Consider the following 14,404-nt stretch of genomic DNA (forward strand, 5'->3'; position numbering starts at 1 on the left):
TTCAAGTGGAATGATTTTAGGCAGACAGCCTAAAAACAATAACTCCAGGAGGTCATCTGAGCTCTGAAATGTAAAAGATTTACAATGGAAGGCAGGGTCATGGTAAGGCCTGATTCCTATCCATTTACCCTGAAATGATACACAATATTAGTCCGAAACCAACAAATAAGTATGCTACAAATAGTTCCCACGGACTGCGTATCGCCTTTGTAAATTGTTTGGATGCTTTAGTCAAAAACCTTCAAATGCAAAACACCTTAAAGGATGAAGATTATAGAGTCAAGAACAGTACATACCTTCTGAATTATGTGCTGTTGGTATGTAACACAATAGATACAAATTTATTGATGAAGATATAAACTAGATATCTGGCAAAAGACTGCTGTAAATAGTAATAATGTACTACCCCGAAAAAGGGATCATTCAGTAATTAGAGCAGAACACCTACAGAAATTGTACATTTTTGTAATTATTACAGTAGGAAAACTTGAAAGCTTTTATATCAGAATATTATCATTCTTGCAATCTTCCTTCAAGTTTATGGGAGGCTGGTGCCTTCGTTTCAGGTGACAGGAACTGTGCTCTATATAGACTGCAGTGAGGTTGCTCCAGGGGTGAATCCTAAATAACTTCCAGTGGAAGTTGGCAATACTTCTTTATGTGGCTTTAGCCTACAAATGAAATGGAAATGGTTATTTTATTTCTATATACAAAGTTTTTCTCCCTTCCTGGTGCTTTTGTCTAAAATTGCATCTTGGCATATCTTTGAATGTCAGGAAGTGCAGGGGAGATAGCCTGCTGCTTATGGAAGTGAAACAACATGAACATACAACTCTCTTCTTTCAAGGAGTTCTTTTTTTCACAGATATAAGAAGCTAAATAATGTTACTAAATTGTCGTTCACCAAAGTGTACTGGTTATTTGGGTTTAGCTAGCTGAAGTCTGTGCTGAACTGGTTCCAGGCTTGCTGAGGATTCTTGATGGAGTTCTCATGCTCAGTTAGATGTTCCGCTATGTAACTGTTTCAAGTAGTGAATAGGCTTTATATGTTCCAGAGACATTTGTTGCTGACCAATTAGCACTAATAATATTATTTTCTCTTTTCTATTGATGTCAGAGTAGGCCTTTGTACTTGAATGTGGTGGCAAGAGGATGGGAATCTTAATTACTGAGGGCTGGATCATGCTGCCTTGTAGGAAACTCTGTGGGAGGAATACAAAAGAGAGTGAGATTCCTCCATTGGAAAAGGAGTAGTAGAAGGCCAACTTCTCCTTCCCCCTGCACAGAAGGTGCAGGGAACCCTGCCTCTAACACTTGTAAACAATTCGCAAGAGACACTAGCCTCAGCAGCAGTTGGACTTTGGCCTCTTCAGGTTGGTGAAGAACTGTTTAATAAAAGGGCATAGGAGCTTGGTACAAATTAAAACCAGAAGATTGGTTTTACCTTCTTTGTAGACTCCCCATAGCACCTGGGAAATGAACACCTATCTCTGGGCTTCCTCACCTTCAGGATTCTCAGAAACCATTTGAGAGTCATCTGAAAATATTCACCCTGACTGCATATACATAATTATTTTTATCTAGATACATATAATTATTTTTAAACTTACTGCTATCTAAGCTGGCTTTAACAGGTAGGTAATTTTAAATAATTTTTTGTGTGCTGTAATAAGACAGAATATAACAACAAAAACATCATGTGTCATTCTGTTTTCCCTTTAAGACATTTTGTGATACAGCATTGCCCCAGGATTGAAAAAACCCACATCAATAATCTATAAGTATTGGACAAACTGTCAGGGGAGCTTAATAGCATTTATATCACTGCTGAGATGGTACAAATGCAATAGAACATGGGCACAGTAATTTTTTTTCTGCAGACTGCTAAGAGCAGAAACAAAGCTTATGGAGAATGAATTAAATCAATCTGAGAAATTGCAAATGTAGACACTTATTCCTTGAGAAAATTAAATTAAACAAGTTTTATTGGGTTTTGATTAAATAATCCACATGATTTTTGTTATGATTCATATTTATATTTTATTATTCTTTGCCATAATTTCTTACTATGCAGAATAGTTCATAAACATTGTTTAATAGGAATGTATTTAATTACAGAGAAACATGAATTCTTGATTTAGCATAGCACAGTAATTCTATGATAAAAACAAAAGCTTAATAATGATGAGAGGATCAACATGTGCAAAGGAAGTGTCTCTCAGAAAGCTGCTGTGCCATAACCACATTATCACTAACGGAAATAAGTCAGCAGGAGGTTGTTATGGACATGCACTCTGCTAGCATTAGCAAAACTCTACTTACACTCCTTCCTCCCCCAGTTTGCTCCTAGTAGTTCACCCTTCTTTAATCCCTGTTTTGATAAGAAAGTGAGCAGAGAAGAGGGGCTGATTTCTGCTTCATGGGTTTGAGCACTGGGATTATCTGACAGAAGCAAAGTAAAAGCAAACTGCCTCGGCAGTGGAGGCATGCTGTGTTTGTATCCTGTCTTTTGGAAAGAACAAATAGCCTGTGAGAGATATGGGAGAAAGACAATGCAGAGCAGCTTGCTGGTGTTGTATCACCATATCCTTAAATAGAGAGGGGAGACCTGAATGTTTATTATTTCCCTATTTGTAGCCATAGCCAAGGGAAACAATAGCCTTGCACATACAGCCTTGCATACATTGTTTGCTCTTGGACCTTAGCAGCGTGCAATATGTATGCAGGTGGAAAGTTCTGAACGCTGCATACATTTTTGAAACTCAGATGTTCCCATCTTCATCCCGTCTTCACTTTTCAGCAAGCCTGGGAGGTCTAAATCAATTATTTACTTTAAGTTCCCTGCTTGATCTTGGGTTTTTGCCATCCAATTTGACAATCCAAGGGCAGCAAGATTCACTAGGGTGTCTCCTTCAGGCTGCAAATGTTTTGTTCCCTAATTCTCTGGTGCAGGTAGGATGACACAGGGATGGCACGTGGACTTGGCTGAAGCAAAGTACGCTCTCACTCATCCTAAATGACCCACGAGCCTTTCTAGCCACCTGCTGCAACACTAGCTGCTCTGACACTTGGCAGGAAAAGCAAAAAATGACAGCTATGGCCTGGTTGCTGGATTTTCTTATTTCATGGCCTCTAGGCTTACCTGAGTGGCAGGAGGGAGCCTGTTTATCACAGTTCATTTGGATCCCGTCCGTCGTTCCTCCCCTCCAGTTCTACTGAAAACTTCATGCTTCAAAGAGAAACAGATAAAGCAGCAAGAGTTAGTAGTTTTCCCTCTCCCCTCTCTATGACCCAGCCAGCATCCAGCAGAGAAGTTGCTATACACCTACAGCAGGGAAGGGACACTGACTGACAGCCTCAGGCGTACCCTGCATCTACTTCCCAGCTAGCTGGGGAGGAAGCAGAAGAGGCATTGTGCGACACATTGCCAGCTACAGCGATAACAACTGATACTATCAAAAGCTTCCGTGTTTTCAACTCATCATCAAATAGACATTTTTCTTAAGTCAAATTGGAACCACAGGGACTATGAGTCAGCAGCAAGGTGAAGGCACGGCACCTCTGACATGCTGGTGTGCAAACACATGTTGCCTTTCTGGCCTTGGCTTCGGAAGTTGGGGAGCAAAGAATGGAGGTCAACACAAGATGGAGGAAGGAGATCCAGTGGATAAGCTGTGGATAAAAGATGACATTCTGGATCTTCATACCAGTTTTTTGCACCCACCTCACACTCGCAACTGGTCTGTGCCTTTCAGTCTCTCCCTTCTGCCCTCTGTGGAGTCCTCGCTCCCCTTATCTGTATCCCTCTGTGTCAGGGAGGAGACTGCAGCATCCTATGGCACCTGCCCAGGTGTTCCTGGGCACAGAAAAGAGCAAAACAGCCCACTGGAATATTTTTCCATAGAAAGGTCTTTGTGTGATGGTGTTACATTGCAGTTACAAGGTTATATGGCAGCTTGGGAGACCACATTCCTGGGAGGAAATGTACTTTGAGGACATCTGTGGACCATATATCACCCCCTCAAAGAATCCACAGAGCCTTAGCCACCAAAGTCTCTGCTGTAATTTCTTCTTGGGCTACTTGGCACATGGTCGGGAGGTGCAAGAGCCCAAACCATGAGTGCGGTGAAGCCTCCACAACCACTGACACAACTGGTAGGAGCGCTGCCATGCACTGGGCCACAGTAGGTGAAAACACATTAGTTTTCAAAAATCAGCTGTGTGCCCGTGTGGTATCAGTCCTAATGTATTTGTTCTGGTTGCTTTAATAGTCCTCTTCCTTACCACAGCTCACATTAAGACATTATTTACTGACAGCATTACAGTAGAGCCAAGGGATTGTTGATCCTCTGGTGTCAGAAGTTCAGCAAGTACAACAGAGGAGGCCACAACATTATAAGTAGAACTCAGACATCCATCTGTGTTTTCTCTTTCACAGAGGTTTAAGCTAACATGATTCCTCTCATATTTTCCACAGGTTAAGTGCAAACATGTAGAATTACTTTGGTGTGGTTGTTGTGCTGCAACTTACTAAAGCACAGCAATTCAGTAATGAATCTTACGGCAGATGGTGATGTACATCCAGTTGGTGTTGACACTAGGTTTTAGAGCAAGCAGTTAGATCCATGATTAGCAATTTAATAACAAAAAGAAATAGTCAGCAGAACTTCCACTCCATTAAAAAAGAAAAAGTGGCTGTTTTAAATGTTGCTGAGCACATAATCTTTCTGAGACCGGTATCTTGACTTTAGACACACAGAATGAGCCAGAAAGCCTGTGAAGGTGGTGTTCAGAGACTGGCTCAGACAGTGAGGAATGTGGAGCATGCGAATTCGCCAAGGCTGTGCCTTGACACAGCTCAGCAACTGAGAGCTGCTGCGAAACCTCTCCAAGGCTTCCCAGCAGGTTAGAGGTGCTGCTACAATTACATTAGAGGGCTTACTGCTTGATGGAAACCTAAAAACATTTCTCACATATATCTGAGCCTTTGTGTAAGCCTCATAAGGTCCAAGTGTGCAACTGGTGCCCTGACGAAGGGTTGGACCTTGATTTGTGATGAGGTCTGTCTGAGTGCTGCCTTGTGCAGAGACCTCACTGCAAAGCACACCTTGAAACTGGCCCAGCAAAGTACATGTGCTGAGCCAGAAATCTCACACAGGCAGATGTCTTTGTGCAACTCCAGTGAGCTAAAGGAGGTTAAATAGGGGTAAAACCGAGGTAGTGACGATGGAAGCACAGCTGCATTTTTTTTGCTAAAAGTTCTAGAGGTTTTTTTCTCCTTGCTGTGGCTTTGGTAAAGCTAATTTACCTGTTCTAGCCCTGATTTCTTGTGTTTTAACTGGGAACTTGCCGGTTGGGGGAATCTTTAAGAACAGGATAGTTTTGTAAGTCCTTTGTTACAAGTAGGTTGGGAGGAATACAAGGCTGGGAACCCAGTCTGCTTTCCCTCTTTTGTAGGAAAAGCTTTCAGCTGCTTTTTTATCTACCCCACTCAGAAATTTGAAAAGAAACATGAGGGTAAGGTAATTTCTTCTTCTACCTTTATAGATCCCTCTGTGGGATTGTCCTGAGTGGTTTGGGCGGCCCACACTGCCAAACCTGTGAACTAAGTGCAGCATCCACCCATGCGCATGCTGTGTGATGAATGCCATTGGCAAACGTTACATTCCTGGCTCATATTCTCGCATTGTGCATCTTGGTCAGTCCCCTGCCCATAAACAAATCTGCCAGTTTGGATAACCATCTCTTGGTTTGGTCTGCTTCAAGTATTTTTTTTGGTATCACTAATATAAAGAGACAAAGAGCAATACATAATGAAAGATGGAGATGCTCTGTGTACATTTACATCTGTACATAATGTTAGCTAATATCTAAATTAGCAAAATATCTAAAGAATCTAAATTTTGCTTTGGCTTTTAATTCTTTTCCATTCCTTTAGTCCTTTAACATGTAACTAGAAGTCTGATAATGCTGCATCAGTATACTGTAAAGTGGAAAACCCCAACTCCATTTTAATAGAATCCATACTGAAAATAAGATTAAAGATTATGTTTTTGACTTCTGGGCTTTATCAGGCCCTAGGAAAAAATTTACATTTTCAGCTGAAGAGAAGAGAAACTGGGAAGCCAGAGCAAAAAAGACAAAGAAAGATGAAAGCAGTTGGGAAAGAAGAGGAGGAAGTGAATGAGGGAAAAAGAGCTGGAGGAAGTATGAAAGGGTCAGGTGGCTTACTAGGAAGGCAAAAAAAGGATCAAAGAGTAGGAAGCCAAGTACTAGAAGAAATAATTATAATTTTCAGCAGCTGGGGAGAAAACTACAATAGAGAAGTCTTCATGGTGCACAGTTGGAAAGGGAAACTGAAAGGTACTATATCAAAAAATGATAGTAAAACAGAACTTGTGGGGGAAACAGCAGAGAAGAGCAAAGAAAAGTGGCTGCTAAATGGAGAAGCACACTGTCATTTGTATCAAGGGATGGTGGTACAAAACTAGTAATAGCTTCAGCTGTTCTGTGAGAGGTGTTGGAAATCCTTTTGCAGTGGTGCAAAGAGAAATGTACTTTCAATATTATGTTCAGCTGAGGCTCTTCAGCAAACTGATAGAAGCAATTAGCATAGATCATCAGTTTAGCATTCTTTGAATACTGTCTGCTGGACCTCTTTTTGCCTAAAATGATACTTACAAACATTTCTTTCAAACCATTAAGTTACAAATCAAAAAATTAATAAGAAAATCCTAGTAAATATGATCCTGCTTTTAAGGTCGTGAGCTTGGTGGCAGGGCCTGAATGATGAACTCCAGGTGGGAATGGGATGACCTTCAGGAAGGTAATCAGGAGGGAATGGGAGAAAATCAGAGTGACTTTTCTCATTTTCTGAGTCTAGTTTTTTCTGTATCAGCTTTAGTTGCAGTCTTTTTCTGTAGGTAGTAGAGAGATTTGGGCTTTTTATCATGCGTCCTGCAGTGGAATCCATATTTTCCTTAGATTCCTTGTATATTTATACTGAAAATGATAAGCAAAAACACATTCTATGCATGTTTTCTTTTGCTTACAACTTTTCTTTTTTTCTACTCTATTTTGCAGAGTTATTTCTGCATTCTCTACTATGTGACAATCTTTTGTGAGGGTATTATCCCCATATTCTCTCAACAAATGATCAAGACTTTTAGCACCTGTTCTAGATTTGGTCCAAACCAAGAGCATGGCAGAGCAAAAAAGGGTTGTCCTCCTAATTTCTAGGATGAAAGTAAGAAAAAAATCCAGAAAAATTAGGCATAGACACAGTGTTTTCTCTGGAGAAAAGAAAGAGGGTGCCAAGAGAGAAAATGTATTGTTTTAAAATAGGCTCTGTTCACTAAATCATAATTACTGATGAGATTCTAGCCTGTTTTCAATGGACTGAATAACAATATTAATATTTGCAGTTTTCGTGCCATTAATGTAAATGGCAGAAGAACTCCAGTTCACCCTCCCTCCCCACAGTGTTTTGCCCACTAACGAGGAAAATATGTAAGGGATGATACATCAGCAGAGAAATACTGAAATAAGCCTCAGTCCCAAAATACTGAAAATTTGATGGAATAAATTATCTGGCATGCAGGCTGCAGAAAGGCCTCAGAGGTAGTAAAAAAAAAGTCAGTGGTATTGTTAAATTTTGAACCAGATCCTTTAGCATCTCCACAGGACTTTCTTCTAAGGGTGTGACTTAGTTTTGAACATAACCCAATGTAATGAAATGTCAGCAGAATGTGCTTCATGGGAAAGCATAGTTGCTTGAGATACTTAAAAGAAAACTGATTAAAGTGGAAAAAACTGGTGGAGAATCATGCATCCTGAAAGGGGGATGGAAATAATAGTCTGACCCCTTGTACTTCTAAAACCCCTCATACTATTCTGATGGTAAATATGGGAAAAAATGGGAGGAATTTATGTGCATGTGCAGGAGGCGGTACTCCCCTCCAGTGATGACTCTAATAACTTTTACCTGGTGGGCATCTCAGCAGAGTAATTTGTAGAAGACTTATACATGTGTGCGCGTGTAGCACAAAGGAAGTTGAAGAGAACAGTATCACAAAAGTCAAGAACAGAATTAGTTATTTACTATCACAAAAAGAATAAGCAGACAAAATATTTAATGGATATACATTGGCAGACTGAAAAAAAAAAAAAAAAGGCCATTGCCTTGCAAAGAACCTGTTCATTTTCTCCTTTTGACCCCTTTTTGTGCTCACCTCCAGTTGTCATGTGCCTGTCTCAAATCATGAGGTCTCCTGTGGAGATGCATGAAAGTACAAGAACTTTGAAATGGCTCCTGCTTAAACAGCATTAGGGAAAAAAAAGCATATGGAAACATGTTCTAGGGAGCTATTGCATGCTGTAGCAAGTTTCTGTAACATGTTGAGATGGGCATGTGGCAACCGAGGCTGAGCATGAAAAAGCCAAGACTTCTGGCCAACTCCTGCCCAGGAGGAAGCAATAGCTGGAGAGTTTTAACAAGGGCTTCCCAAACAGAAGTGGCAACCAAACATGAAGTTCCCTGAAAGAGTAATCCTGCTGCTTATAGGCATGAATGATCCCTTTGGTGCTGTCATCTTCTTGTGGTCAGGGCTTAAGCCTGGGACCTTATCCGTGGGTTTTGTATACTGTTCATGACAGCCTGTAAGTAGGATATTGTGTTTTCAACTCCTTGCTCTACATATATTTTTTTGAAATGTAGGTGTCCCTATTGTCCCACATTTTGCCCAGTATGACTCTTGCCCAGTTTGACTCTTGCCCAATTTCAAAACTCCTAGAGTTCTGTAGCCAAGACAGGAGTTTCTTACTCTACCATGCTGGGGGAGCAAAGATGTTCTGGGACAGTGGCAACGATGACTGGGGTTAAAGCGCCACTTGTTTATGTCCCAAATTACCCACAGGTCTCCATTCAGTAAGTGGCATTCTAAATGATCAAATTAGAATGACTTCATTCTTACCATGTTATTTTAACGTAACTAAGGTTCAGAAAGACTCTGGAGCTTCCCTTTGATAAGCAAGAAGAAATGCAACTTGACTGCAAACTTTGTAGTGAAAATAAAATAAAACCTTGCATTTTCATGACCTTGAAGAGTATTGTAATGAAATTCTTTACCAACTCAGGTACTTATCATAATAAATCCTTTAAGTCCAGAAAGTCTGTCTCCTACCTTTGCCTAAACAAGATGAAACCAAATAAGGTTCTCTTAAAAGTTTTGTATTAAACCTAAATTACAATTCCCTGGAAGAAAGATTAGGGCTTGAAATGGGGCATGGGGGAAGAGGTCGAATAGGGCGGTGCCTGCGGTGCAGCAGGTTGCTGCAGGGCTGGTGGGCAGTGGAGACAGAGCTGGGAGAGGAGCCCTGGGGTGCTCTGGTGCAGAGCTGCATGGTGGGGGAGAGAAAGACCACCCCAGCAGGGCAAGTCATTCACTTTGAAGATGAAGTGGTCAAAGGGGCACAAGCTGGGGTCCTGCCTCAGGTGATCCCTGCCAGCAGAGAAGCATTGACAAAACCAATTTCTGCTTAAAAGCAAAGAGCCAGAAATTTTAGAAATTGCCTTCAATTGCTAACAAGGGAAAAGGATAGAGTCTAATACTGATACTTAAATAATGGACAAATCTTGCTATATAGCAGTTACTTGCTAGTCAGGAAGGCTACTAAATCATGCTTGAATTTAGAAAAAGAGATGATGTATTTGAGCACACAGTGAAACTAGAGAATCATGTCATTACAGAGCTCAGCCCTTCTTTTGTCTGCCCTGTGCTTTTTATCACTTTTCTCTTTTGCATCATTTTAAAATGAGAGCCTGATATCTGTTCTGGCACTGGAAAGGCAATCGAACGTGCCTGCACATAGCCCCTTCCTGTAAGTCCATCGTCATAGGTCTGAGATGTGGTCCTCCCATTGACTATTGACACTGGTGAAAGGAGCGTTGTCTTCTACTTCTCCTGTAAAGCAGCTATTGCTGTACAAATAATGACATAATGACCACGGGAGGAAATGACTTGGTGGTGAAAATTGGAAGGAAACTACTGTTGATTGAACTAAAAAAAGAAATGCCGCTGTTGTTCGGAGTGTTTAGCCTAGCTGCAGCCAGAGTCTGCTTTTTTCCACCTTTTGCTTTGCAAAAAGTGGTTGGATTTCTTACAGCAAATAGAGGCATTTGTTGTAAAGACAAGTTGTCAGCAGCATAGCTCTGCCCACACCATGCAAGCACCATATATTATGTATATAGGGGAAAACTATGAAAAAATAAGGAATCTGCATATCCACACTTCATGTATTGTGGGTTCAGTCTTCATCCGGCCTTTAAAGGAACATCTCCTCAGGAAAAAACAAGCAAGGCAATTTGTAAGATGCCAATGACAGACAAATTCTTTATTGACTGAGTCAGATTAGTTAACTTAGTTGCACCCAGAGTCCATGAAACGCTAGTGAAAAGGCAAGCTTTGGATCAGGTACAAAGGGGTACAAAGCACTGAAAAGGCATAGCCTTGATAAGGCATAGCACCTATGAATTAAAACAGCAGTTGTGATGACTAAATCTAAGTCCTGAGCTTTGGACGTATACCTGACATGGACATTTCTTTTTTTATTACCACAGACTTCTTTGTGTCTGGAAATCTTTTAAGATTATTATTTGAGAACTATTTCTGAGTGATGAAAGGATGCCAGTGCCTGCCCAACCTGTAGCTAAGCTAACAAGTGTGGAATTCAGTCTTGCCATAAGGTTACAGTGTTGTAGCTGTGATGATCCAACCTAAAGACATGAGCAAGGCAAATGGTGTAGCAAAACATACTACGTGTTATTGGGTCAGGTGGTATTACTGGGAAAATCAGGCATATCTGGAGGAATGTAAACTGCTTTTTAGGGAAAAGTATTGCAAAGGCTTGAAGGAAGACTTATGCACCCAAAAGCCTATCTGGTGTTTCCCAAATATATCCGCTGAACCAATAAATTATATTCCTTGTCTTTGCAGACCATATCTCTTTTTGTGATAGCAATGTGATTTAAGATACAAGATCTTTGCATTTTATTCTATTTAGTTCTGCTCATCTTCTGTGATGTGGTGCAGCCCATTGCTGTCCCACCTTTAATCTACCACAGGAGAAATGTCAGATGAGATAATAAGTTATGGTGGAAGAGAGAAGTTTTAGTAAGACCTCACTGTTTTCTAGCTGTTCTGTCCTTTGTGACCCAACATAGAGCAAGGGCTGGAACACCTTTGAGGTTTTGGTGAAAGTCTGAAGTGGGAGTAGCATTAAGGTGGTGAAAAGCTACTTTGACATTACATATAACTTTCATTTTTTCTTGCCTTTAGATAAGAAATAAACAAAGTGGAAACGAGGTGCATGTAAAAAAGGAATTTTATCTTGCCTTCTTGTTATTTTAATGTGTCTTTTCTCTTTACTTGAAATAAATGGCTTCTGTTAATTCAGTCAGTAGTTAAACATCTAGAACTTTCAAGGCTACCTTAAGACAGTAATCCTTGTGTCTAAAGACAAGCACACCTGAATCCCAAATCTTTCTGGCCATGTCATGAAGACAGTTTAGGAGTAAAAGTTTTGGAAGTATTTCCAAACCTTGCCAAGTCCTTCTTTCACACCAAAACCCCCTTTATTCTCTGTGGATTCTTTTCACTTTAGTGTGGTCTTAAATACACAACTTTTCCTTTTATTTTATTTTTTACCTTCTTCCTCAATGACTTATTTCCTTTCCCCTCTGAAATGAAAAACCTGGGTGGACAAAAAAAATGTGTAACTGTATGTGCTCACTAATCCCTGTGATTCTAATTTTATGCAGGGCAGGATAGTTGTAGTTTGAACTCAAGGCTGGCTGTACAGGTCTCATTGAATTTAAAAATATGTTTCTGACAAATGGTTTTAATTAGATTCAAGTGATGGTCCCGCTATTTTGCATACGTAATCTTCATAAGCTATTTGTCCGTGAAGAGTCAGGGGAAAAAAAAAAGTGGTTTTGAACTTTAAAAGAAGTTTTTATCCCTAGATCCTATGTCCTGAGCGTGGTCAGTGACACATTTTAAATATGCAGTGATAGTGTTTCTTATTTTCAGTCATGATAATGTCAAATTCAGAAATGCTTAGAAGTGATATTGAACTTGTGTTCTCTTTTACTAGCTCTGAAATCTTAGGCTAATGATTCACATTCATATATTTTAAACTAATGCAGATTTATGGGACTTCAAACACAAAGAGCCATATGCTTCCTCAAGCACCAGAGCACGGAGTGAATAACACTTGAAACACACTCCCCAAAGCGCCTGACACATGCTTTCTTGCACAAAAGAAAAAAATCTGTATGTTAAAATACAGTCACGATTTCAGATCCTTAAAGGCTGCAGAGCACAGAGATCTGATCCATAGCTCAGTGAAATCGGCGAGGATTTTTCTATTGATTTCAATCAGTGGTAAAACAAGAAGAGGTGCTTTGTCCAAACTGAAGAGTAGAGAGTGTGTTAAAACAAATTGGGTGAGGAGCCTTATCTTGTATAATTAAAATTAGTAGAAAATGAAAGCTATCTCATTCCTTTCTGTAAAGAAATATTTTAGAGAAAGCATAAAAGGGCAATTAACTTTCAAATTGCTCTCTAAATAGCTGGGGAATTTAGAGGTGTATGAATCTTCCCTGTTCTGTGGATCTTGGGGATCTTTGTCAAACATGATGCTGCCTGTGCAAGTGCCGGCCAGGTCCAGGGGTGATGTTGCCACATGTGCCTGCCCTTGGCCCCTCCTTTGCTGGACTCCCCTTGCTGCTGATTGCTTTGAGCCATAGCAGGGACTGAGAAAGAGGGAAGACAATTTTAAATTGCCTTCCAGCAGGAATTCTGTACTAAAAATCTAGCAGCTACATTCTCATTCTCCATGACTATAATATTGCAGAAAAGATGGAAGAAGCTTTTTTCTTAAATTACAAATGTCTAGTTGCAAAGGAATAAAGCCTCTGAAGAGAGCAATTTGGTGCTGAGGCAACTTCTTTCTGTCCTCTGCTCAATAGCAATCTATTTTTAGACGGTTTGGATAAAATTACGTTCAGCCTTTTTGGTCTTTGACAGAGGATCAGAGTTTGTTTGAAGACTTTCCGTGTAAGCCTGGCACCTCAGCAATGAATGTGTTTGGTTGCTGAGCTGAGAAATAAGGCAGTTCTGGTAATGGAAGGCTGTGTGTTATTCAATAATCTGCTTTCCTATGCACATAGAGTTCAGCCCTGTAAATCTCCTCATGAATCACCTTCTTGTTTATTTTCCACTCTCCCTCATTAATTCCCTGAATTCCTCAGTGCTGATGTTCTTAATAGGAGGCTGTTCAGAAGGTCAAAATACCTCTCACTGGGCACTTATTATTTCTGTTTTGCCTTTGCCACTAGGAAGCAAGAGTGTGATCAGTGGTAGAAAGGTTTGCTCATGTGTTTATTTTTTTTTAAGGTAATGGATGCAACTATCCATTTAATGCTTACCTATTACTACAGCTAGAATTAAAACCTACAGATACCTGCTGGGTTTTTTATATATTAAAAAAAAAAAGGCATCATTTCATTGGATATTCTTTCCACTGCATTTCTAGGGAACATAATAATTTGGTTATACCATTCTGAAAACATGATTTTTTTTGTTGCTGTTTTTTGGATTAGTTGAATTATTTTTAATGACTTGGATTGTTATCACCTGTAATAAGAAATAATGAATATTTACAGTAGAGGGAGCAATAGCACCATTACTGCTCTATTTCTCTTTGGCTATCTGTCAGTTGTGTTATAACATCATATAGCAGATATATAGAAAAACAGCAATTATCTAGATGAAATTATGTGGTCTTTTCTGTGGTAAAGTTTCCCTCATATTAACTATTAAAACAATACTTTATTTTATAAGAAGCAGAAAATTTTTCTTAGGGAGTTGTCTTAGAATAGAGCTGGATGAGCTGAACAGCAATACTGTTTCCACCTGAAAGAGATCTCCCTTTTCAATTGCTACTTTAAAATTATGCTCTTATCAGGGATTTTAAATTATAATCTGCCTATTTGGCACCTTCCTTTCAAGGCTTGCAGAATGCTTTAAAACCTTTGTGAGTGTTTGTGCTACCTGTGGTTAACAAGACCCTTCTGGTGTTGCTATGGAAATTGTGTTACAGTATGCACACGCTGGATCCTCTGCATGCTCAAATGGGAGTAGGAGAGGTGACGGTGGTTCAGTATCTCTTTGTTCAACCACACGACCCTTAAGCAGGAGGCAGTCAGAAAAATTAGGAAATTATTTGGGAAAAGGCATCTTAATACAGGATATGTCTTAAGACTTCTATTCAGTGTAATGTGCCTTACAGGCTATTTGTAATATATACATCAGCCTTCCCAGACTGGACTTTAACTGCAGGT

At 39.9% G+C, this 14,404-nt stretch overlaps 1 long non-coding RNA gene across 1 annotated transcript in view; it reads right to left on the bottom strand.

Moving 5' to 3' along the window:
- Positions 1-482: 482 nt before the first annotated feature.
- The window catches only part of LOC126042697 (uncharacterized), a 28,267-nt gene continuing 14,345 nt past the window's right edge, over positions 483-14,404 (bottom strand). The window contains exons 2-3 of the long non-coding RNA XR_007507264.1: positions 3,143-3,229; positions 483-671 (exon numbers count right to left, since the gene is read on the bottom strand). This is a non-coding gene — a long non-coding RNA (uncharacterized LOC126042697). The remainder of the gene's footprint in view (positions 672-3,142; positions 3,230-14,404) is intronic.

Source organism: Accipiter gentilis, chromosome 1, assembly GCF_929443795.1.
Source record: "Accipiter gentilis chromosome 1, bAccGen1.1, whole genome shotgun sequence".
NCBI classification, from domain to species: Eukaryota; Metazoa; Chordata; class Aves; order Accipitriformes; family Accipitridae; genus Astur; species Astur gentilis.